General features: G+C 43.5%; 1 protein-coding gene across 4 annotated transcripts in view; it reads right to left on the reverse strand.

The window, feature by feature from the left end:
• LOC141059243 (uncharacterized) overlaps positions 1 to 19744 on the reverse strand; it is a 250569-nt gene that overhangs the window by 38886 nt on the left and 191939 nt on the right. Inside the window, exon 2 of one of the 4 annotated variants that reach the window (XM_073555548.1) lies at positions 16168 to 16263. The exons of the other annotated variants lie outside the window; for them this stretch is intronic. The gene's annotated coding sequence lies outside the window, so the exon portion shown is untranslated. The remainder of the gene's footprint in view (positions 1 to 16167; positions 16264 to 19744) is intronic. 4 annotated transcript variants of the gene reach the window in all.

A 19744-nucleotide genomic window follows, 5' to 3' on the forward strand; every position in this document is an offset into this window, starting at 1 on the left:
ACGGGCCAATGAATTTGGGGCCCAACATGGCTGACTGAATCTTTAACTTAATGTTTCGCGTGGAGAGCCAAACTTTCTCTCCCACCCGAAACATGGGACCAGGTGTTCGTTTCCTGTCCGCAAAAAACTTATACCTGCCTTGAGACCTAGATATATACCGCTGGACTTCTGCCCATGTATCTTTTAACCGCTGAACAGAGTCCTCAGCCCCGGGGCACCCCAAATCCAGACGAGAAAACTCACCAAAATGAGGACTGAACCCATAGTTGATCAAGAAAGGGGACATACCAGTGAATTGACTCACCCGACTATTGAAGGCAAATTCAGCCAATGGCAGTATATCACACCAGTCATTCTGTCTAGCAGAAGTCAGACATCTGAGGATCTGTTCCAGAGACTGATTAGTGCGTTCCGTCTGACCATTACTCTCAGGATGGTATGCAGACGAAAAGGACAGAGATATCCCTAATTTTTTGCAGAAAGCACGCCAAAACTTAGCCACAAACTGCACACCACGATCAGACACCACATTCAGGGGTACCCCATGCAAGCGGACCACATGCTGCACAAACATTCTGGATAAGGTCTCAGCAGAAGGTAATGCGGACAGGGGTACAAAATGAGCCTGCTTAGAAAATCTGTCCACCACTACCCATACCACCGTATTACCCCTGGAAGAGGGAAGATTGGTAATAAAATCCATGGACAGATGGGTCCACGGTCTTTCGGGAACTTCCAAGGGCATCAGCTCCCCCGCCGGCCGGCTATGGGAGCTTTTAGAACGAGCGCAGACCCCACAACCAGAAATGAATTTCTTTATATCAGAACCCAGAGTAGGCCACCAGAAGATCCTAGCCACCGCCAGTCGCATGGCTGATATACCAGGGTGAGCACACAACTTGGATTCGTGGAACTCTTGCAAGAGTTTAAGGCGAAGTTGCTCTGGGACAAACAACTTGCCCCCTGACTTCCGCAGGAGCCAGCGACTGGGCCCCCTCAATTTCCCGTTCCAATTCAGACGAGATCCCTGCTAACACCACCCCAGGGTGCAGAATGGAGGATGATGGCTCAGGGACAGACACAGGGTGAAAACTATGAGATAAGGCGTCAGCCTTGACATTCTTTGACCCTGGACGGAATGTAATAGTAAACTGGAAACGAGAAAAAAAAAGTTACCAACGGGCCTGTCTGGGCGTTAATCTTTTAGCAGACTTGATGTAAGACAAATTTTTGTGATCAGTGATCACAGTAACCGGGTGACTGGCCCCCTCCAAAAAGTGCCTCCATTCCTCAAACGCCAACTTAACCGCAAGAAGCTCTCTATTGCCTACATTATAATTTCTTTCAGCAGCAGAGAACTTCCTGAAAAAGAAGGCACATGGCCTGAGTTTGGTTAGAGTGGCAGGCCCTTAGGACAACACCGCCCCACCCCCATCTCGGAGGCATCCACCTCCACCACAAATGGCTTGGAAGGATCTGGCTGTATCAAGACAGGAGCAGACATAAAACATTTTTTCAGCGTCTCAAAGGCCTCTTTTGCGAGCGAGGACCAATTTCTCACATCCGCACCTTTGCATGTTAGATCCGTGAGAGGTTTGACCACTTGCGAAAACCCCCGGATAAATTTGTGGTAATAATTGGCGAACCCCAAGAAGCACTGAAGACCCTTAAGATCTCGGGGTTGCACCCAATCCGCAATGGCCTGCACCTTCTTGGGCTCCATGCGAAAACCCTCACCGGATACAATTAACCCCAAAAAAGACAATTCTTGCACACAAAATACATATTTCTCCAATTTGGCATACAGATGATTTTCTGTCAGTCTTTGGAGAACAGTTCGTACATGTTCCAAAAGAGAATGCTTGTCGGTGGAGTATAACAAAATATCATCTAAGTAGATAACGACAAAACGACCAATGAGATCCGAGAATACCACGTTGATGAAATTCTGAAATATGGCAGGGGCGTTGGTAAGACCAAACGGCATGACTAAATTTTCAAATAGTCCCTCGGTCGTGAGGAACGCGGTTTTCCATTCATCCCCCTCTTGGACCCTTATCACATTATATGCCCCCCGAAGATCCAGTTTAGAAAACCACTTTGCCCCTGATAGTTGGTTACATAAATCGGGAATCAACGGAAGGGGGTACGTATTCCGTACAGTAATCTGATTAAGCTACCGGAAGTCGAGACAGGGACGTAACCCGCCATCTTTTTTCTTTACAAAAAAGAAACCTGCCGCCACAGGTGAGACTGAAGGACGTATGTGTCCTTTGCGCAGACTTTCAGCAATGTACTCCTTCATAGCCAAGCGCTCAGGACCGGACAAATTAAACAGACGGGCTTTAGGTAATTTAGCCCCGGGACCAGCTCAATAGCGCAGTCAAAGGGTCTATGTGGTGGTAACGTCTCGGCCTCGCTTTCGGAGAACACATCTTCGAAGTCCTTCAGGCATTCCGGAATACTTTCCAGCTCGACAGGTGATATAGACACAGATTTAACAGGTTCAACCAGCAGTGCGGATTTATCACATAACTCAAAATCATTAAACCCCCATTGAACAATCTCCCCCGTTTTCCAGATAATAACTGGGTTATGGCGTTGTAACCAGGGCATGCCCAACACCAACCCTGCAGGTAGATTGTCCAGCACAAAACAACTTAGGTTTTCCACATGAGTAGCGCCCACTCTGAGCGAAAACATGTCAGACATAAAGAGAATTCCCTCCTTAGCGAGGGAAGAGGAGTCAATGGCCATCACCTTGATCAGAACCTTGAGCCTAACTGTCCCTATCTTGCAGTGTGTGACCAATTGGGAGTCAATGAGGTTAATAGATGATCCGCAGTCCACGAAGGCTGTAGAGGAAAAAGAACTACCATCCACAAACAGTTCCACAGGCAGTAACACTTTAGAAAACGAGGAAAATGGTACCTGAGGGTCTGAGCAGTCTCCCCGTTGACTACCCAGACATAGTCGTTTCCCGCCGACCGGGTTTGAAGACGGGCAATCAGGACACTCCCTTTTCCAATGTCCCGTTTTACCGCAGTAAAATCGTAACTTCTTGTCCTTCCGGCGTTTCCTCCAGGGAGAGGGCACCTACATCCATGGGCTCAGGGGCAGTCTCTTTTCCACTGGGGAATAATGGAGTTTCCACCTGCATCACCCCTCTGGCCCGCAGCCTGCGGTCCATCCGGATGGCCTGGGTCATGGCGTCCTCGAGAGAGTTAGGTGAGGGATGTAACGCCAAGGCATCCTGCAGCCACTCGGACAAGCCTCTGCGAAAGAGTCCTCGGAGTGCGGCGTCGTTCCAAGAGACCTCTGCGGCCCAGCGGCGGAACTCAGTACAAAACCACTCAGCTGAGTGTTTCCCTTGACAGACACTCATCACCATGTCCTCTGCCAGACGCACTCTATCAGGCTAATCATAAATGTGCCCCAGAGCCTCAAAGAACAAATTCACAGACATGCGTTCAGGAGCAGAGGGAGAGAGAGAGAAAGCCCATGCCTGTGGAGCCCCCCGAAGTAGGGAAATGATGACCCCCACCCTCTGGAACTCATCCCCGGAAGAGCGGGGCCTCAGAGAAAAAAAAAGCTTGCATCCTTCTCTGAACGAGACACAACAAGAAAACACAAAATAACAAATTTGAAAAAATACTCTGCAGTAAAAACATGACAGTAATCAGCAAGTGCTGTATAACAAATACAGGGTATTTAGTCGATACGTTTTTTGCAAAAAATATATACCAAGCTGCTTCACCACGTCACGGTAACCCTTCACGAAGCAGTCCCTATCTAATGTATTTAAAACCTGAACATCTGAACAGTGTCTAAAATGAACAGGATTCGGACCGGCGCTTCCTAGTATGGGCTTGTGGTGCAGGACAGCTCTGAACGACCTGAACTCCCTTTTATCTCCTGAGAAAGGGTCTAGCAATTTGACCGGAGATTCTGGGAATGCCCATGACACATCTCTATCCCCAGCACTAGAAGCCCCTGTAGCGACAGCCCCCTGCACAGTATCCACCAACTGTTGCTGAGTCTGGGCCATCGTGCGCTGTTCCCCATTAAGTTTGTGGAACATTTGGGTCAGGTGCTTGACATGATCAGCCAAAGCTTGTATGGGATCCATGAGGATAATACACTTTTTTTTTTCTAGAGGGAAAAAAAAAACTGCAATGGTCAGTTATAATGTCAAGAACACTGCACTGTACTTGCTCACTGAGCCAGTGCACGTGTCCTGAGTGTCAGGATCCTGTCAGCGCCGGCGTGCAGCCTCCGCTGAGCAGGGACTCACCCGCAATGTAGGGGTACCGAGGTCAGGTACAGCCAGAAAGTACCGATGCACAGGACCTGTGGATGCTGAATTTCAGCAAGCCGGCATAGGACCTATGGTCATGTGAACGGTCATGTGACCGCAAGGGGGCGGGGCTTAGCGTCCTGCTTTCGGAGAAGCTAGAGAACTCAGAATCAGGCAAAGCAGAGGTCATGCACAGTACAGACCAGCGAGGTACAGGAGGGATAAACAGACGGGAGGTCAGACAAAGCCAAAGGTCATACACAAGATATCAGTACAGTACCAGGGAGGAGACAGAACGGATAATCAGGGCCAAGCAGAGATCAAAACCAAACAGACATAGGAGGTACCAGGCAGAATCCAAAGCGATATCCAGAGAGCAGACCGAGTCATACACAGAGTATCAAGTAACCAGAACACAGCACTAACACACTCAGGGGTCACCACACAATGCCAAGGGCAAGAGTATAACTGACGGGGGATGAGAGCTTCCTGAGGCTATAAGAAGCCTCCCCAGAACCAATGAGAGGCCACCATAATAGGTCCCAGGTGTGCAGGTGAGAGTCTGCACTGAGATCAGAACATTAACCCCAGAAGTGTCGGTCACCCAGCACTGGTATCATGAGAACACAGATAGCTTCTATTTGTCCGTGATACCAGCCGGTACACGGTAGTGTGTGAGGATCGTACACCGCTATACGGTGTCTGGATGTAAAAATTGTCAATCTCCGTCTATTTGTATAGGGACTGACACATGCTGTCTCTGTCTAGTTTTCAACATAGTCAAACAGCAGATATACGAAACTGTTTGAAAAGTGGACAGCACCTAAGGTGTAGGTCTGGAAAAACGGACAAACTCCTCTGCTTTTTCTTCCAGAGTCACACCCAGATAGCTTCTATTTGTCCGTGATACCAGCCTGTACATGGTAGTGTGTGAGGAACGTAAACCGCTATACGGTCTGTGAAAAAATGAATGCTCAGTAACTCACCAGGACAAAATAATAAAAGTTGGAGTGCTTTGAAAAAAGCAGTTTGAACACTAGTCTGCACACAGCAATGCAGCTAGCAGGTAGCCTTACAATGCATCCTAATCACTACCAGCGCTGCTGCACAAAAGCAAAAATCCTCCACTTTCACTGCACACTAACTGTACAGTGAAAAGCGCTATCAGCAGAAGCAGGTTTTTTTTTTTCTTCTTCCCTGCCTAACGCTCTCCCTATTCAGAATCAGCAGCAGCACCTCTCCCTATGCTAAGATCGGCAGAAGTAAGATGGCGGTCGTGGTCACAGCCTTATATAACCACTGTGACGCCACACAAAGCCAGCCAATCACTTCAATGCCCTTCTCTAAGATGGTGGTGGCCGCTGCCTATGTCATCGTGTTGCCCACAGTGTGCGTCCTCCATCATTGGCTGAAAAAAGGCGCTGGAAGCACCATTTGAAACGCGACTTTGGCGCTCGGGTCGCCGACATCATGGCCGACCGCAAGCTATGGTCGGGTTTCGTTTCATGAAACCCGACGATTTTTGAAATTGACCGACCCGTTTCGCTCAACTCTACTTTACAGTATGAGATTGAGTGCAAATGACGATATGCAGAAGCACATATTCCCAATGATGGAAGTAATATCACAGCTAAGGTCTATTGGTGAAGACATTAAGGAAAGCCATATAGCAGCAATATTATTGTGCAGTCTACCAGATTCGAATACAGCTTTAATGCACTAGAGACAAGACCAGAAAAAGACGTCACATTAGATTTTGCGAAAACCAGACTAATAGATGAATGTCAGAGAAGAGAAGAACAGACAAATGATTCTTCGACTGAAAAGGACAGTGGAAACGCTCTTAAAGCTACAGAATTTTAAAAACCCTATAATAAAGAGACAAGAGAATGTTTCAGATATAAGAAAAAAGGTTATTTAAAGAAAGACTGTACCATATGGAAAGCTGAACAACAAAAATTACAACATAGAGAGCATACACAGAAAGTGAAAAAACACAATTTCCGATTCATGTGAGAATAATTGGAATGGCACATTTAAAGTAACAGACAAGAAATCATCACTTGGTTGGTTTATTGATTCAGGAGCAACGAGTCATATGACAAGTGACAAGAATTTTTTCACTGATCTTGATTTAGATAAGAAGGAAGCCATTTATCTTGCAGATGCAAGCAAAATAAGCGCAGAAAGTATAGGACAAAGTACGCTAAACTGCTCAAACAAGTTTGGACAAGATGCAAAGATACTTATACAGGATGTGTTGTATGTTCCAAAATTGGAAGGTGGATTGTTATCTGTGAAGCGTTTAACAGCCAATGGACTCACTGTAAAATTCAAAGACAATGAGTGTGCAATTCTAGCAGGAAACAAGGTGATAACCAATGTCAAGGCAGATGAACAATTATATCATCTTGACACACCAAAGGAACAGATGAAGGTATGTACACATGATCACAAGAACTGTAGTCACATGTGGCATAGACGTCTAGGACACAGACACCCTGACAGTATAAGGGAACTACAAAGAAAAGAATTGACAAAAGATCTAAAGATATCAGATTGCTCAATTACCGTAAGATGTGAATGTTGTATAAAATCTAAAGCCACAAGAATATCTATTCCAAAAGAAAGTGAGATGAAAAGCAAAAGACTACTTGATTTGGTGCATACTGACGTATGTGGACCCATGCAAGTGACTACATCAGGAGGAAATAGATACATGGTGACTTTCATAGATGGCTACTCAAGATACACAATCACATACTTAATTAAGAGCGAAAGTAACATAGTAACATAGTTATTAAGGTTGAAGGAAGACTTTAAGTCTATCTAGTTCAACCCATATCCTATCCTAACTTGCCCTAACATGTTGATCCAGAGGAAGGCAAAAAAAACCCATGTGGCAAACAGTAAGCTTCACATTGGGGGAAAAAATTCCTTCCCGACTCCACATACGGCAATCAGACTAGCTCCCTGGATCACTGCAATATTAAGGAAACTAGTGTATATACCCTGTAATATTATACTTTTCAAGAAAGGCATCCAGTCCCTTCTTAAATTTTAGTAGGGAATCACTCATTACAACATCATATGGCAGAGAGTTCCATAGTCTCACTGCTCTTACAGTAAAGAATCCGCGTCTGTGAGTATGCTTAAACCTTCTTTCCTCCAGACGTAGAGGATACCCCCTTGTCCCCGTCACAGGTCTAAGAGTAAAAAGATCATTAGAAAGATCTTTGTACTGTCCCCTCATATATTTATACATTGTAATAAGATCACCCCTAAGCCTTCGATTTTCCAAAGTAAATAACCCCAAGTGTAATAACCTGTCTTGGTAATGCAGATCCCCTAGTTCCCTAATAACCTTGTTCGCTCTTCTCTGCACCCGCTCCAGTTCAGCTATGTCTTTCTTATTCACCGGAGACCAGAACTGTATGCAGTATTCTAAGTGTGGTCGCACTATTGACTTATATAAAGGTAAAATTATGTTCTCCTCATGAGCATCTATGCCTCTTTTAATGCATCCCATTATTTTATTTGCCTTTGCAGCAGCTGCCTGACACTGGCCACTGAATGTGAGTTTGTCATCCACCCATACACCCAGGTCTTTTTCAGTGACAGTTTTGCCCAGTGTTTTACAATTAAGCACATAATTATACATCTTGTTCGTTCTACCCAAGTGCATGACCTTACATTTATCCCCATTAAAGATCATTTGCCATTTATCAGCCCAAGCTTCTGGTTCACATAAATCCTCCTGTAATATAAAATTGTCCTCCTCTGTATTGATTACCCTGCAGAGTTTAGTGTCATCTGCAAATATTGAAATTCTACTCTCTATGCCCCCTACAAGGTCATTAATAAATATGCTAAAAAGAAGCGGGCCCAAAACTGACCCCTGTGGTACCCCACTGCTAACCGTGACCCAGTCCTACTCCAGTATAGTATCTCTTAGAAAACCCTCCAGGATTTTACCCACATTTAAGGTTAAACTTACTGGCCTATAATTTCCAAGTTCAGTTTTTGTCCCTTTTTGAATATTGGCACCACATTTGCTATACGCCAGTCCTGTGGTACAGACCCTATTATGGAATCTTTAAATATTAAAAATAATGGTCTATCTATGACTGTGCTTAATTCCTGCAGTACTCAGGGGTGTATCCCATCTGGGCCCGGGGATTTGTCAATTTTAGTGATTCTTAAGGGCCTGTCACACTAAGCGATATCGCTAGCAATATCGCTATAACGTCACTGTTTTTTGTGACGGCATAGCGATATTGCTAGCGATATCACTATGTCTGATACTTACCTCCAACTGCTCCCCCGCTGGTTATCGCTGATCGCGCGAGAACGTCCTGGACCGTTTCTTGTCGTCAGCTTCCTGCTGGGACTTCCTGCTGTGGAGACGAGCAACGCGTGGACGCGGGCGGGAGGACATCAGGATCGCCTCGTCTGACAGGTAAGTAGCGACCCCCGACCCCTGCGATGTCGCTGATGAGATCTGCCTGTGTGGCAGCTCACTAGCGACCACTTAGCGATGCACCAGCAATCCTGACCGGGTCATGTCGCTGGTCGGGATCGCTGCTGCATCGCTAAGTGTGACAGTACCTTTAGACGCCGCCGTACTTCCTGCTGGGTTAAGCAGGTGACATTTAATGGAGAATTTTTATCCCTGATCATGTTATCCGTCATGGGATTTTCTTGTGTAAATACTGTTGAAAAAAGTCATTTAGCATATTGGCTTTTTCCTCATCCTCATCCACCATTTCACCCAGACTATTTTTAAGGGGGCCAACACTATCATTTTTTAGCTTCTTACTATCTATGTAGTTAAAGAATATTTTGGGATTATTTTTACTTTCTCTGGCAATGAGTCTCTCTGTCTCAATCTTTGCTGTCTTGATTTGCTTTTTACAGAATTTATGTAATTTTCTGTATTTATTTAATGCCTCATCACTACCTACTTGCTTTAATTCTCTAAATGCTTTATTTTTATCTCTTATTGCACCCCTTACAGCTCTATTTAGCCATAGTGGTTTCCTCCTATTTGTAGCATGTTTATTCCCATATGGTATATATTGTGCACAGGTCCTATTCAGGATGCTAATAAACGTCTCACATTTTCTTTGTGTATTTTTATGTCTCAGGATATCGTCCCAGTTAATTGCACCAAGATCATCTCTCATCCGTTGGAAATTTGCTTTCCTGAAGTTTAGTGTCCTTGTAACCCCTCTACTACACATCTTATTAAAGGATACATGAAAATTTATTAATTTGTGATCACTATTATCCAAGTGACCCTCAGCCCTTACATTTGATATGCGGTCTGGCCTGCTGGTTAATATTAGGTCTAGCAGTGCCCCCCCCCTCTTGTTGGGTCCTGAACCAGTTGTGAAAGGTAATTGTCTCTCATAGTTGTCAAAAACCTATTACCTTTGCTGGAACTGCAGGTTTTGGTTCCCCAATGTATTTCAGGGTAGTTGAAGTCCCCCATAATAATGACTTCTCCTTGAGTCGCAGCTTCATCTATTTGCTTTATGAGGATATTCTCTGTTGCTTCCATTATTTTTGGAGACTTATAACAGACCCCTATCAGTAATTTATTATTTTTCCCCTTCCCTTATCTTCACCCACAGGGACTCTACATTTTCATTAGATTCATATATATTATCACGAAGGATGGGTTTTAAGGATGATTTTACATATAAACACACGCCTCCCCCTCGCTTATTTGTTCGGTCATTTCTGAACAGACTATAGCCCTGTAAATTAACCGCCCAGTCATGGCTCTCTTCCAGCCATGTCTCAGATATCCCCACCATGTCATAATTATGTTCCAACAAAATTAATTCTAATTCCTCCATTTTGTTGGCGAGGCTTCTGGCATTAGTATACATGCACTTTATGTATCTCTCTGTACCTCTATTCTGTCTTAAATTATTAACTTTTCTAACCCCACCCCCATGCCACCCCCACCCCCAATTTCATTATTTGTGCCCAGGTCTCTATCTGCACTGTCTTCCCCTCCTATAAAAGGAATACCCTCCCCCCCGTCCCTAGTTTAAACACTCCACCAACCTTCTAGCCATTTTCTCCCCCAGCACAGCTGCACCCTCCCCATTGAGGTGCATCCCGTCCCTAGCGTAGAAACTGTAGCCAACTGAGAAGTCGGCCCAGTTCTGCAGGAACCCAAACCCCTCCTTCCTACCCCAATTCCTGAGCCACTTATTAACCTCCCTAATCTCCCGTTGCCTCTCTGGCGTGGCATGTGGTACAGGAAGTATACCACAGCCTAATTCCCTGAAATCATCTTTAAGGACCTTCTACCTACCTCTAACTTTGTCATTTGTGCCAATGTGCACCATGACCACTGGATCCTCACCAGCCCATCCCAGTAATCTGTCAACCCGATCAGCGATGTGTCGGACTCGAGCGCCAGGTAGGCAGCACACCATTCGACGATCCCTGTCTTTGTGACAGATTGCCCTATCTGTTCCCCTAATAATTGAGTCCCACACTACCAGCACCTGTCTGGCCTGCCCTGCTCTCCTATTTCCCCCCTTACTGGAGCAGACACTCCTCAGGCTTTCAGAGGACATGCCTTGCTGCAGCAGTGCTACTCCTGCACTAACACTCCCCTCATCTGCCAACTTAGCAAACTTATTGGGGAGTGCAGGATCAGGACTAGCCTACCTGGTGCTCTTCCCTCTACCCCGCCTTTTAACTGTCACCCAGCTAGCTGCTTCATTGTCCTGCAGCTCCAACCTAGCATCCCCCCTTCTATCCCATTGAGCGTCTGCTCAGTGAACAGAAGACTCCTTTCCATATTGTCTATGGATCTCAGTGTTGCCAGCTGCACATTTAGATCCAGTATCTGGGCTTCCAAATGCACAACGTGCTCACATCTCGCACAGCAGTATGCACCCTCGACCGGCTGTTCAAGGATTTCATACATGCAGCAAGACCTGCACTGGATGGCATTGGCAATAGTGGAGCACATCCTAATGGGGATTGCACCAGACAAAAAGATAAGCAAAAGTAAATAAAAAGTATTAATAAAATATAACAGTAATTCAGTAATACCTCCCTTGGAAACTCCCTGAATCCAAAGTCACTGAATCACAAGTCACACACTTACCACAGTTCGCACTTATGCTCAGGTCACATTCAGTGAAGTTTTTGATAAATTTGTAGACTATGTAACAAGGTCGAGTAACAAATTTCAAAGGAAGCCAATTGTCATCAGAAGTGAAAATGGAGGTGAATTTACAGGTCACAAAATAGAAAACTACTTAAGACAGAATGGAATAGAACACCAGAAAACTGTTCCGTACACAACTGAACAAAATGGAGTAGCAGAAAGGAAAAACAGTACTCTGACAGAAATGATGAGATGTATGCTGACAGATTCCAAACTACCAGAGAAATATTGGGGTGAGGCAGCAATGACAGCTACATATCTACAGAACAGACTTTTTCCAGAAAACTGAAGAAAACTCCATATGAACTGTGGCAAGGTATGAAACCAAGTGTCAATCATTTAAAAGTTTTTGGATGTAAAGTTTTTGTATTCATTCCAACAGAAAAACGTTCCAAACTTCAAAACAGATCCATGGAGGGAATATTTGTTGGATATAGTGAAAACTGCAAGGGATACATAATCCTAGATCCCAAAACAGACAGAGTCACGGTGAGTAACATTGTGACATTCATTGAGGATCTAAATGAAGACACTATGATTTCACTGGAAACACAAAATGAGAAAAATAGCAGTGGCATAGCTGAAGAGATATCTGATGAGAAAGTAGTTGAAATTGATGAAGAACAGAATACTGAAAATGAAGAAATACAACTACAAACAGACACAGAACCAAGACGTTCAATGAGAGAGAACAAAGGAAAACCACCAAAACGTCTCTCATACAAGACAAGCACAAGTAAAATTTATGAACCTACCACTTAAGAAGACATATCTAAACTCCCTAAAGAAGACGCTAATAAATGGATAGAAGCAACAGAAACAGAAATTAAATCCATGCATGACTCAAATACATGGACACTGACAGATTTACCAGAAGGAAGAAAAGCCATAGGATGTAAATGGATTTTTTTAAAGTAAAATACCAAACAGATGGCACACCTGAAAGATACCGACCAAGACTCGTAGCTAAAGGGTATTCTCAAAAATATGGAGAAGACTATGATGAGACATTTGCTCCAGTTGTCAAACATACTACAATAAGAACTTTACTTACAGTTGCAGCAATGAAACAGTTGGAACTGATACATCTAGATGTAAAGACAGCATTTTTGAATGGAGATTTAACAGAAGACATTTACGTGGAACAACCTCCAGGGTTCAAAGATGAAAGAAACCCAAACAAAGTTTGCAAACTACAGAAAAGCATATATGGTTTAAAGCAAGCAGCTAAAGCGTGGAATGACAAAATCATGGAAGTGTTTCCAAATGCAAATTTTCAAAGAAGCAAAGCTGATCTATGCTTGTGCACAAAAAGGCTGATGAATAGATGGATTTATGTACTCATATATGTAGACGCCACTTTGATTTGTTTTGAACAAGAAAGGGATAAAGAAAACATTGTAAACATCCTGAAGCAACATTTCAAAATCAAAGACTTGGGAAATCTGAAACAGTACCTAGGAATACAGATAGAAAGAGAAGAAGACGGAAGTTTCCTACTGAATCAAAATCACATGATTCAAGACATAACAAAAAATTTGGATTGAAGGATGCAAAAACAGTAAAGTCTCCAATGGAAACTAATTATCTTAAAGAGATGAATAGTGAGAAAAATATGTTACCAAATAATGAAGAGTACAGAACAGCAATAGGAAAACTACTGTATCTAGCGACTGTTACAAGGCCAGACATAGCAGCAGTAGGTATCCTGAGTAGAAAGGTGTCAAAACCAAAGCTGACTGGAATGCTGTAAAGAGAGTAATGCGTTATTTGAAATGAACCAGCAACGTTAAGCTCAAACTACCCACAATTGATAATTGCATTTTAACAGGATATGTTGATGCAGATTGAGCTGGAGATCCAACTGACAGAAGATCTACCAGTGGACATATTTTTTTCCCCTCAGGTGGACCAATAAGTTGGACAAGTAAGAAACAGTCAATTGTGACACTGTCTTCAACTGAAGCAGAGTATGTTGCCGCAGCACATGCAGGTCAAGAAGTTCTGTGGTTAAGACAATTGTTGACAGACATAGGACAACCACAGTTGGAACTGACAAAATTGAAAGAGGACAATCAAGGATGTCTTGTTCTTGCTCAGGACCAAGTATATTGATGTGAAGTATCATTTCTTGAGAGATCATCAGGAACAAGGAGTCTTGAAGTTAGAATATTGTCCTACTGAAGAAATGACAGCAGACATCTTCACAAAGGCGTTGAATGCTGATAAACACCAGAGACTAATAAAAAAAGTTGGGTTTGACTGAATAAGTCCTTACTGTTGAGAAAGGGTGTTGGCATATGCAACAGAAATGGACTTATTGTTTATGTAAAGGAGGACTTTACACTAGCCTGACAGCAGATGGCGATAGTGTGAAGTTATATGTTTGCTGTACTGTGGGGAGGGAAGCTCTCTTGTATGTTAGTTTTACTTTTGCTTTTGACTGTATTATACCAGCAACACAGCTGTGTGCTTCTGATTGTTATCTCATGATTACCCATAAGAAGTAAAAGCTGTTTATTCAAGATAACTTGCTCAGTGAAGTTCTCCTGTGTACTGATGGATTCACAAAAGATATACACTCTGCAACAGCCAGTGCACCAGGAGAAGTGAAGGGGGCCATATGAAGGCAACCCAGCAGCAGGACTGCTACCTCAGCCTTTGTGCAGGGAGGAACAGGAGCAGCACTGCCAGCGCCCTGCAAAATGACCTCCAGCAGGCCACAAATGTGCATGTCTGCACAAACGGTTAGAAACCAACTCCATGAGGATGGTATGAGTGCCCGACGTCCACAGATGGGGGTTGTACTCACAGCCCAACACCATGCAGTACACTAGGCATTTGCCACAGAAAACCAGGATTAGCAAATTCGCCACTGGCGCCCTGTGCTCTTCACAGATGAAAGCAAGTTCACACTGAGCACATGCGACAGGCGTGACAGAGTCTGGAGACACCATGGAGAGCGATCTGCTGCCTGCAATATCCTTCAGCATGACCGGTTTGGTAGTGCGTCAGTAATGGTGTGGGGTGGCATTTGTTTGGATGGCCGCACGGTGTTGGGCTGTAAGCACAACCCACATCTGTGGATGTCGGGCACTCAGACCATCCTCATGGAGTCGGTTTCTAACCATTTGTGCAGACGCATGCACATTTGTTGCCTGCTGGAGGTCATTTTGCAGGGCTCTGGCAGTGCTCCTCCTGCTCCTTCTTGCACAAAGGCTGAGGTAGCACTCCTGCTACTGGGTTGTTGCCCTCCTACAGCCCCCTCCACATCTCCTGGTGTACTGGCCTGTCTCCTGGTAGCACCTCCAACCTCTGGACACTACGCTGACAGACACAGCAAACCTTCTTGCCACAGCTCACATTGATGTGCCACCCTGGATGAGCTGCACTACCTGAGCCACTTGTGTGGGTTGTAGAGTCCGTCTCAAGCTACCACGAGTGTGAAAGCACAACAATATTCAAAAGGGACCAAAACATCAGCCAGAAAACTTTGGTACTGAGATGTGGTCTGTGATCCCCACCTGCAGAACCACTCCTTTATTGAGAGTGTCTTGATAATCGCCAATAATTTCCATCTGTTTGTCTATTCCATGTGCACAACAGCATGTGAAATTGATTGTCAATCAGTGTTGCTTCCTAAGTGGACAGTTTGATTTCACAGAAGTTTGATTTACTTGGAGTTATATTCTCTTGTTTAAGCGTTCCCATTATTTTTTTTTGAGTAGTGTATACGTATATATTGTGGTGCAGTGTCCGCTAGGGGGCGCTGTGTGGGTGTCCCAGGACAGGCACACAGGCATGTCCATTGTGGTAAGAGAAATAGGATGAACGGCAGGATGGTAAATGACCGTTATGTATCCCAGGGTGGGTGGCCCTGGGATGGAAGCTTGAATGTGTGTTAATCAGCAGAGGTACTGCTGAGGTTTTTGTAACAGTGTATCAGGGAAGGCTGTTAAGGGGAGAATATATGGCATATAAATATATACAAGAATCAAACCTATAAGATAATATGGACGTTTTGCTGATTAGAATCATGTAGCTTTAAGATACTTCTGATTTTCTAAGACTTATTTCTGTATTATATAACCCACCTAGCTTCATCAAAACTGGGTGGATTAGGGTGGACTAGGCTAGAAAATGATAATTATGTGCATAATGATTATATAGTAGATATAGAACATATGAGATCAATACTAATTTGCTATTTGAGGTAAACAGTAATTTGGAAAAGAACCCATGATGTAACACAATGAGACAGCTCAATTTCTGTAATAAAAACTGTACATCTCTGATTAAAGGTACGGAAGAATCATTTGACATGATATACCTTGTCTTGTGTATTCTTTTCTCCGTGCACATATAATCTCTGCCAGAGATCCAATTCGGCCACAGACAATTAAGATGACGATGCACGCATTTTGTGTGCCATATCATTTGGCGTCCAAACGAGGGGCTAGGACGAAAGTTCGAACCTGACCAACCGCAAAGAAGACCTCCAATCTTGGACCGGACCACTCGAGGGTGGAGATGTGCACCTCCTACTAGGTAAGAAAATCATTCATCTTACCTATAACCCTCCAGTGTTTCCGTGCTGAGATAAAGGTCAGTCGGTTGTCAGACTCAGACATAGTGACCAATCTGACAAGTCCTAGCACCAAAAACTCACCCTGGTCACGATTTCCTTAATTGTCTGCCTTATCTGCTTTGCCTCTCTGCTTTGCTGTTTTGGTTGTTTGCTTATGTGATTGTTACCTCAGCCAGCCTGAAAAGAAAAAATATAGATAGGGAGACGTATTGAGCAAATTCACTGTCACTCTGGTTCCGGTCCTGCTATCGGCTTGACCGATGATCGCAGAAGTCTGAACTGTCTCTCCCAGTGGGCAAGTGGGAGTAGGGGCTTGATTACTCTGAGTGATTTTCCAACCTCTAAGTGGTTGGTGGCTTCTTGCAGGGTTCCCACCAGACATCATCTGGCTAAGATGATGGTGTTTTAGCTGCAGCATAGGTTCATAGGTTATACGGGTGGAAGGGTAATTTTAATTACCATGTTGATGTGACTGAGTGATTGCTCTCTCCCTGAAAAGTATGTTTTGCCCAAGTGTAGATTTTTCATCTCTACAAATCAGGCTGGAATATAGATAGGTAAATTGTGAAGTGCTTTGGTGTCAAGGATTCACAGTATTTGATCTCAGTGCCAGTTTTGAATTCATTCTGTTTTTTGTCTTTTGTATTGTGTATGATTTGCCGGCAGGAGGCATACTGGCATGTGGTTAACATTTTTGAATGCATTCTATGTGTGTGTATATATATATATATATATATATATATATATATATATATATATACTGTATATATATATGTTGTGAAATTAGAGAATTGGTTAAACTGGTTTTGTTCTGCATACTATAATTATAAGGTTAGTTGATAAAATTTGTTCAGGTAGAAAGAGAATTGCTTGAATGATAATTGCTTTGATTTGTACAGATGTTTCTGACAGTGTGAGATTACTTTTTAGTTAATGTTGTACTAATGTCACTACATTTCTCTGTGAGATGGTTTTCTGAAATGTTTTAGAGCGAAAGTGTTGAGGAAACAGAAATTTTAACAATTTATAAGGTATTTTTATACTACGCAGTTTCTGGATACACAAGATTAGTGAAATACTCTGGTGTTAGTTGTTGGTTAATTCCCTATATTACTGTGTTCAAGATAGCTAGACATCACTATGTTCACTGAAGATCCCCTTTACTCGGACATAAGGAGTACATACAGCTTTTTACAGTCACATATCCAACTGTTTATAACCCTGTGAGAATTTGTCTCAAGACGCACACACATGTCCCTCAGACGCATTCAGAATTCAGATGATAGAATGGGTGGGAGCAGTCAGTCGATATCTATAACAGATATGACCCATAGTGGAGTGAAAAAGAAAATGTATGTTAAGAAACCCTCCGATCACGAGGGGAGGAGCATTAGATAAGAAGGAATAGAAGAATGTGTTAATGAGTAGAAAGCAGTGTTCTAGCCTCAGGTATTATGAGGTCTTACAGGACCCTGAAGCATTTTATAAGAAGGCAGAGAAAGTTAGGCCAAAAGAGATGAGGAGAGGAATATAACAAGATTGCTGAATTTTATGCAAAACAAATATTTACACAGGAAGATGTGTCAGTTGCAATATCTGCATTACATTCATTTATACTTCTATATACATTCCCGATGACTGGACGTGTGCCAGCTGTCAAATGCAGAATGCAGAATATCGTGAGACTTGTTCTGACTGTCAGATGACCAATCCAAGTAGCCTTACCTTCTTTCCAACTATTTATATACACGGCACGCCTTATGCTACATCCTGTCCAGCATCCATTATAGTTTTATTAATTAATGTTGTTTATGAAAAGAATAATGAAGAAAAAGATGAATATGACATGGAGGTATATAATTAAACAGAACAGGAGAAGACAGGAAATAAATAGCTCAGACTTATAATAATCTATAGTATCCATCGTTAAATGGGGGAACATCATCATCATCATCATCATCTTTTAAGCCTCAAAGCTCATACTTTTGTACACAATCTACTCCACGCAAGGACTCCTGGAAATACCAAGAGACAGATACCCTAGTAAGCAGCTTGCCAGACCCCCATTCTCCAGGATGTCATGCAGGGGAAAGGAGAACCTGTGGATAGTTTCTTCCAATGATGTAATAAAAAGTTTCTGGATCTCAGATTTGAAATGCAAATTAGTCCCCAGTTGGAAGAAGCTTTGACACCCACCAATACCGAGCTTCAGATTTTAATAGGGTACTGGCATACTGAGTCCACAACCCATGAAAGTACGTATACTCTTACAGCCCCCCCCACGAAAATACAATAGAGAAACAACACCTCTCACGCAGATAAAGGTTGAGGATATTCCGCTCAAATTCCTGGTGGGTCCCGATGCAGCCAGAAATGTAATCAGGGATATTGATCTATTTGCTGCAGAAGTATGCAGTCTTTTCTTTTTTTACAGGACACATCTATAGATAATGTAGGCGTTGAACTAATGGCACTGATCCCAGACTCAATATTGGCAGGCTGAAAATCCAGTTTGTAAAGGTGGGGCTGAAGCCAGTAGCTCTGCTGCCAAGGAAATTGCAATATTCACCCTCCATTTCACAATCTGCAATTATTTCTGTGAAGTTCTGGATGATACATGACTTGTGTGCTCTCAATAATGTCTTAATACTGGACACATCCATGGTGCCAAACCCACACACTCTTTTTTATCAATTCTATTTATTTTTCTATGGTTTATGGTGATTGACCTGGCCAATGCCTTCTTCAGTTTATTTCTACATGCTGCAAGCCACTACCTGTTTGTTTTTACATATGGTGCCAGCAATATACTTGGACTATGATGTCTCAAGGGGCACAACATTGCCCCTCTATGTTCACCCGAGCCATGACCACAGTCCTGGAGCCCTGGAAGAGGACACATCCCACTGCCATTTTCTTACAGTACATGGATGACCTCCTCCCCTGACTGAGGACAGCCAAGCCAATACTGCTCTTCTACACATGCAACCTTTTTATAGCTATTTCAAGACTAACCAAGAAGGTATTAATGGGTTTTATATGCTAAATTGCAATCACATTTTCACAGCTCTAGGACTGCCAGGCTATACCGAACTGTTTTGTCTGTTTGTCATGAAGAAGCCTGACCATGTAAATGGAGGCCTAACACAGCTTCACGGAGGAAGACAATGCCCTCCTGACTTCTACTCTCCAAGACTTGACCCAGTGGCTTGTGGAGTCCCAATCTGCATGAGAGCTGTGTTTGCAACCCATCTGTACTGGACAAAGCTTCTGACATCCTTATGGGTCACCAATTGAAGAACCTGGCCCAAAGCACCTATGTCTGCAATGCCCTACTCTGCTCCCAGACAACGTCACCATCTCCAGATGTGCTATCCAGCTACTCTCCTATCTCTGCCAGAGGGGGGTGGAAGATGGAGGATGGAAACCACATCTCTGACACATTAGTGGAAGAGGTAGTCGACTCTGAAATGGCTGAACGCGATTGTCTCGCTGTCATGAGGCAATAGAACCTGACCTGACGCTCTTTGTGGATAGACCAAGGAGGCCGTTCGCACACTGGTATAGCAGTGGCCACAGAAGATACATGCTGCCAGCAAAACCACTGCCTGCATCCAAAAGGCAGGACTGCGGGACTTGACAGAAACATACAAGAGGT

This window comes from Dendrobates tinctorius, unplaced genomic scaffold (assembly GCF_039654945.1).
Source record: "Dendrobates tinctorius isolate UK_male_01 unplaced genomic scaffold, ASM3965494v1 ptg000226l, whole genome shotgun sequence".
Taxonomy (NCBI): domain Eukaryota; kingdom Metazoa; phylum Chordata; class Amphibia; order Anura; family Dendrobatidae; genus Dendrobates; species Dendrobates tinctorius.